The following is a 7,500-nucleotide window of genomic DNA, read 5'->3' on the forward strand; positions in this document are numbered from 1 at the left end:
GAATCATTATTATAATAAAAGCCTCAGTTGTCAATAAAGACAAATGGCCACGACAGGTAACCTAGTGTGAGGAAGTGAGAATGTCGGTGTTGATGTAAAACGCGATGTGGTGGAATAGCTTAAGATTGATAAAAGTGTAGTGAGTGATGGTGTAAAATGTGTGAGTAGATAGGGCCGAGATTCATCAACATTTCTAGGATAATTAGCTGATGGTTTGTTCGTAAACATGCATCTCTTACATTCATGAAGATTGCCTCAACTTACTGTATGAAAATTTGGCTAACATGGGATGAGTTATGTGTGTATTTCGTCTTTTATGCCACAGCTGTATTATGTACAAACATTTTAAATTAGTCATTGCTCAGAAAGGAGAACGTCACGGCAGTGTATTTTACGAAATGCTGAACATAAACAATTATACGAACTGTGGCTTTCCCAGCTGAATATGTTGATGAATCTAGGGGAGGACGTTGATGTGGTAGCAAAATAATGTTAGAAAACAGTTTGTACACAGCCACATGTTATCTCGGGTTTTATAACAACGATACTACAACTCTCACCTCCAGGTAGGGAAGCGATGTTGTGAGTGTGCCTTGCTAGTCAGGGTTCATCATCACTTAGTCTCGACTCGGCTTCTCCAACTGCCCACAGCCAGATGAAACTGTCCACAACCCACTCCCCCTCAATACTGCCTGTATACTATATGTTTAGGAATTCAGCGAGAGTTTACGGCAAACATTTATTTAAGATGACGAAACAAACCATACATTTCATAAAACAAACGTGTCATATAATAATAATATAACTCTTTGTAGAGGCAAGCTTACAGTACTACTGTGATGATTCACCTGACCCACCCCTCCCCCAAGCCTCCAACAAGCCTACCTCCCCCTCACTCAATGGTCTCCTCACTCCCAACCCAAGACCTCGGTGGCCCCTTTATAGTGTTATCTTTCCCGGGTGTTTCGGGTTCATGCGTCACGGTTTCATGGTTCAGAGTGAGGACGGAGAGGCGTCAACACATTTGTCCGTGGGTGACAGAATATTAGGCTTGTACATCGTTCCATAACATTGTTGGGTCAACTCTTGCACTTTTTTAGACTTATCAAATATCATATACAGAATATTGTACTCTAGGCGGTCTCTGGTAGTCTTTCTTAAAAACAAGTCTTTAAAGTTTATAAAAGTCTATGTGGCAACTACTGCCGTTACACTGTTGCCAGACAAAAGGATGCACATCACACGAGTGGCCTTGCAGCGAATTTATGCTGAAGACTGTACATTAATTTTTGTGCTCATTTTCTCAATAATGTTTTATTTATGTGACTGCTTGTTAAACTGTGTAACTCGGTTTAGGTTTGCATGCTAAACAATTTAGAGTGTTATGTAATGTAAGAGAGCTCTGGCATGTTTTGGATACCTTCGAGTTGGCAACTGTTGTTCTCGTAGGATGTAGATGATTCTAGAATAATACAAGTTTATATAAGAATGGGGAAGAGACTACAGAAAGTTCAGTCGGTTATCAGTTCAGTTTGTGTGTAGTGCAGTGTCACTGATGTTTGTATAATTTCGATAATTGTGAAAACAGTGAAGTGTTGTTAGCAAACAGTGAAGTGTTATTAAAGCTTGTACATTTTCGGTACTTATGAAAACAGTGAAGTGTTGTTGGCAAACATTGAAGTGTTACTCCAAATTGTATATCATCGGTACTTGTGAAAATATTATCTTCAAACTATCTATCTATCTATTTATTGCCAGACTACATGCTCGCGTAAGGGGTGACCATTTGTTATCAAACATTGAGTGTACAGTTAATAAAGTTTATATAGCTCCAATGCTTGTGAGAATATTGAAGTGAAATTGGAAGGCATTAAGTGTAAATATTTGGAAAATAAAGACAGTGAACTTAAGAAGCCAGTGTTTATTTACGACGCCTGAGTTGATCCTATCTATAGTTATAAGAAAAAGTATCGTTACCCTTCGGAGCTACGCACTATGACACATCGACGGAGTGTTGTGGAATGACGGGACAGGAAAGTTTGTACCTGAAACCCGTCAATGTCGGTTATGTGAGACACAGACATTAGAATCTGTGCTAGAGGTAATAAAAGCTAATTAGATCGTTTGGCCTAGGTGCATAGAGACAATACGCTTTCTTATGCGGCACCATATTCATTAAATAAAAATATAACCGAATGGTCTTAAGTCTGCAACACACATGCATACAGGAAATGAGTATGTGCACCCATGCCAAACGTATGATATACATCACCCGATACAAGCCAAGTTAGGAAATTTCAATGTAATAATGTTCTGTATTGCTTTGTACTTATAATAAATGTTTCGAAGGAAAATAATTTTACATGTTCAGTCTGATTTCTTTAATATTTTGTACACCCACCCCCTGCTTCCAAAACAGCCTCTAGACGTCTGAAGCATCGAACTGTAGCATCCATCTGAAGCATTTAACCACCCATCTAAAGCAAACGAATGATCTCTTGCACCCCTGCTCTAGTATTTAAAAAAAAATAAATCGATGCCTATGGATTTAGTACCCTTCAAAATAATTTATTTCTTGTATTCTAGAGCTAATAAGTGTTGAATAGTAGGAAAATAATAAACCTGTCTAGTTTCATTATAAATTCCCGGCGGGCGCTCATTGAAACACAAACACGTCCGACATATTTCCCCGTCATATGGCTCATTTTTGCTCTTGTAATGGGATTGTGATATTATAGGGGAGGTGCGAACAGCAAGTACCCGCCCAGATAGCCCAGCTAACGTTCATTTAGCATCGAACATTGCTGGGGGTAATGATACTTTTTCTCATGACTTTGCACCCACGGACAAATGTTTTGACGCCTCTCCGTCCTCACTCTGAACCATGAAACCGTCAAGTGTGCATTCGAATCACCCGGAAAAGATGACACAATACGGGGGCCATCCAGGCTGGACGTGGGAGTGGAAACCATTGAGAGAGGGGGGTTTGGTTTGTTGGAGGGGAGGGGGAGGGATGGGTTTAGGTGAATCATCGCTGCAGTATTGTAAGCTTTTTTTTTTTTTTTTTATGCGAGGAAGAAGGAACCAAAGGCCATGAACCCGCAGTAACAGTTCCCTCCAAGAGAAAAACAAAATACAATATAGAGCCAAATTCAAGATCCGATCATTTTGAGATGCCTGGACACACTGCGTTTGAAAGACTTGAGATCATAGGCAGCAGGAAATACAGACAGAGGGAGACAGTTGCAGAGCTGACCTGTTGCATAAATGAAAGACTGGGAGTAACGGTTGACTCTTGCATTAGAGAGTTGGACAGAAAAAGGATGAGAGTTTGCTGCCAGACGGGTGCTTCGCGCCCGTCGTAGAGGTGGAGGAATGCAAGCAGAGAGTTCAGGGGAGCAGTGACCATTAAAGTAGCGATAGAAAAGAGATAAAGATGCAACAGTGCGGCGAAGAGACAGAGGTTGAAGGGAGTCAGTAAGAGGAGGAGAGTTAATGAGACGAAAAGCCTTTGCCTCCACCCTATTGAGAAGAGCTGTATGTGGGGAGCCTCCCCACACATGAGAGTTGTACTCCACACAGGGGCGGATAAAACCCCTGTATAGAGTCAACAATTGTGCAGGGGTGAAGAAAGTGCGGAGTCTGCTTAGCACACCCAATCTCTTGGAAGCAGATTTTACAAGAGATGTAATATGATATTTCCAAGATAAGTCCCGAGTAAATGAAACCTCAAGCATGTTCAGGGATGATGCAGGATTAAGCTGAATATTATTAAACATTAGTGGGTATACCTGTGGAAGATTTTGTCGGGTTGATAGGTGTAAGAACTGAGTCTTAGATGCATTAAAGACAACCATATTATTTTTACCCCAGTCAGAGATACGAGCCAAATCAGATATTAGGTGTGCCACAGCCTCATCCCTTGCTTGTTGAAGTAACTGTTGAGATGGGCGTTGCGGGAACCGAATGGAAAGGTGAAGGGTGGAGTCGTCAGCGTATGAGTGGATAGGGTTAGATGTACAGCTTAGAAGATCATTGATGAATAAAAGGAAGAGAGTTGGTGATAGGACAGAGCCCTGAGGAACACCACTGTTGATAGATCTAGGAGAAGAACGATTGCCGTCTACAACAGCGGCTATAGAACGACCAGAAAGGAAGCTAGCGATGAAGGCACAGATAGAAGGATAGAAACCGTAGGGGGCAGTTTGGAAAATAAAGATTTATGCCAGACTCGATCGAAAGCCTTTGAGATGTCAAGTGCAATGGCAAAGCTTTCGCCAAAGTCCCGAAAGGAGGATGACCAGGAGTCTGAAAGGTAGGTGAGAAGATCGCCAGTGGAGCGTCCCTGACGGAACCCATACTGACGATCGGAAAGAAGGTTGTGATATGAAAGATGCCTTAAAATTTTTCTATTAAGAATTGACTCAAAAACTTTTGAAATACAGGACGTTAAAGCAATTGGACGATAGTTGGAGGGTTGGGAGTGGTCACCCTTCTTTGGGACTGGCTGAATGAGAGCAAACTTCCAGCAAGAAGGAAAGGTACAAGTTGACAAAGGCGAAAGAGTTTGCCTAGGCAGGGTGTAAGCACAGAAGCACAGTTCTTGAGAACAACAGGAGGGACCCCATCAGGCCCATATGCCTTGTTAGTACTGAGGCCAGTGATGGCAGAAAGTACATCAACTGAAGAAATTTTAATGTCAGCCATGAGGAAGTCAGAGGGGGGAAGTGATGGAGGAACAGCACCGGAATCGTCTAAGGTAGAATTGGAGGAGAAAGTCTGTGCGAAGAGATCTGCTTTATCAGTAGAAGAAATAGCTACAGAACCATCAGAGTAGAAAAGAGGAGGGAAGGATGATGAGGTAAAGTTGTTAGAAAGATTTTTGGCAAGATGCCAGAAGGAGCGGGAAGAATTCGAGTCGGAGAGTTGAGAGCATTTAGTATGGATGAAATTATTTTTAGTAGAGCGAAGAACAGACTTAGCACGATTCCGGGCAGAAACGTAAAGATGGTGTGATTCAGGGGTGGGTTGGCTCCGGTACCTTTTGTAGGCCCTCTCCTTGTTGCGGACAGCATTAGAACAAGCGTGATTAAACCAAGGCTTTCTTGCATTAGTCAAAGGATATGAGAAAGGAATGTATGCTTCCATGCCCGAGAGAATAACCTCCGTAATGCGCAAGGCACACTCAGATGGCTCACGGCCATGGAAGCAATAATCATTCCAGGGAAAATCAAAGAAGTACTGCCTGAGGGCCTCCCAGTCCAGCGGCTCCAAAATGCCACAGACGACGTTTCACTGGAGGGTCCACAGGCCGTACCGGAGTGATAGGACAGGTTAAGGTAATAAGGTTGTGATCGGAGGAGCCCAACGGAGAGAAAAGATTAACAGAGTAAGCAGAAGGATTAGTTGTGAGGAAGAGGTCAAGTATGTTGGAGCTCTCTCCAAGGCGGTCAGAGATACGGGTAGGGTGCTGTACAAGCTGCTCTAGGTCATTAAGGATAGAAAAGATGTAGGCTTGTTCACCAGGTGGATCCGTGAAAGGAGAGGAGAGCCAAAGGTGGTGGTGAACATTGAAATCTCCAAGAATGGAGATTTCAGAGAAAGGAGAAATGGATAGAATGTGTTCCATCGTAGAAGTAAGATAGTCGAAGAATTTTTGATAGTCAGTAGAATTAGGGGATAAGTAAACAGCACAGATATATTTAGTCAGAGAATGACAGGAAAGCCGAAGCCAGAGTGTGGAGAATTCAGAAGAATCAAGTTCAGGAACACGAGAGCAAGATAAGTCGTTGCGTATATATACACAACAGCCACCTTTGGCTTTGAAATGAGTATAGAGAAAGTAGGAGGATACAGAAAAGGGTTTGCTGTCAGTTGCCTCAGACAGCTGAGTCTCCGTTAGAAAAAGAAGGTGAGGTTTAGAGGAGGAGAGGTGGTGCTCAACAGAGCGAAAGTTAGAGGAAAGGCCGCGAATGTTGCAGAAATGAAGAAGAAGAGAGTCAGACCGTGGTTCCAGGCACCTTGAGTCGTCACCGGGAGACGGGCAGATGGTGGGGGACTCCGAGGCTTGATAAGACGACGCCATTTTGGTAAATTTTGAATAGGAAGTGTAGTGTGTACTGTGCATGTAGTTTGGTGTAGATAGAGAAAATTGTACTGGAGAGCATGCTGGCCTACTCTCTGTGTAACTGAGACACTGAAAAAGTTCAGAAAAAGGGGGATGGTCAGGAACTAGTCCTGAGGGCTGATGAAACGGGAGCTCCAGCACTCCCTGTCATCAGCTTTCCATCCACCTCGGGAGTACTGCCCTGCTCGACTGGTGCTACAGTCTACTGCCTTGACTCAGAGTCGTATGACGAGTCAGATATTTATTTCATGAAATGTATGGCTTGTTTTGTTATCGTGAAATGAAGTTTGAGGTAAACTCCCATTAAAAACTTACGAACATGATATGCCGTCACATATTACCCTGCTGGCAGCACCTTCCTGCCTCCACCCCCACACCTGGGTTTCCCGATCAGTATGTCTGTTCTCTTCCAATCTACACTTACTATAACATTACCGCATCTCATTTTACAGGTGATTTCATTGGTGTTTCTGAGGTATTGCGATGCAGATTAATGCACATACTGCGACGGTAATATGAATTATAAATATAGGTGCACCAGATAGCAGAGTTGGCATTACAGTATTACCTAGGAAACAGTAAATGCTGTTTAATAACAATTCACTATCCATTTGCATACGTTTTTAGCTTTTCATATTTGAGATATTGCGGACTTCGTTACTACGTGTTTAGGTCAAGTGATTATATTAATCAGTGGGCTACGACAGGTTTGGTCACACGCTGTATGGTGTGGTAGTCACAGCAGATAACGTCATGTAGGACTGTTATTGTGATATCTATTACCCAGATGAACCACTGTTGCTTTTTCTGTAATGAAGACATTACTTATCAGTAAATATAATGAAGATAATACAGGGTATATAATCACAGCATTTTACTTATCAGTAAATGTAATGAAGATAATACAGGATATAATTATAAATACAGGATATTACTTATCGGTACTGACTTTCCATAATATCAGTGTAAATAATGCAGGATCATACAAAACAGTATATTCAGACACATAGCTATAAGGAAGCAAATATCATTAGATCAGTAACTTGTCCAGCCACCCTGTGCATCAATAACTTCATTGAGTCTTTTTGGCACAGACTTAGCAAGATTCATGCAAATGTTTGGTCGGCGTCTTACCGAGTCCCACACCTCAAATGCTCTATATTCAATGGAAAGTCGGATGCTTACTTCTGCCACACCCGTCTTGACTCGTTATTGACCAAAAATTTTCAATGGGGATAATGTAACACCCGTTACTGAGCTAGTCAATAACTTCTATCTCTGGGTGTTCTGCAAACCACTGTTTTACTACTCTGCTGGTATGGACGGGACTGTCATCCTGCACAAAGATGATAGGTTCAAGCTCAGGTAGCCCC

This window comes from Coenobita brevimanus, chromosome 115, assembly GCF_032717465.1.
Source record: "Coenobita brevimanus isolate Jiangsu-jjx chromosome 115, ASM3271746v2, whole genome shotgun sequence".
Taxonomy (NCBI): domain Eukaryota; kingdom Metazoa; phylum Arthropoda; class Malacostraca; order Decapoda; family Coenobitidae; genus Coenobita; species Coenobita brevimanus.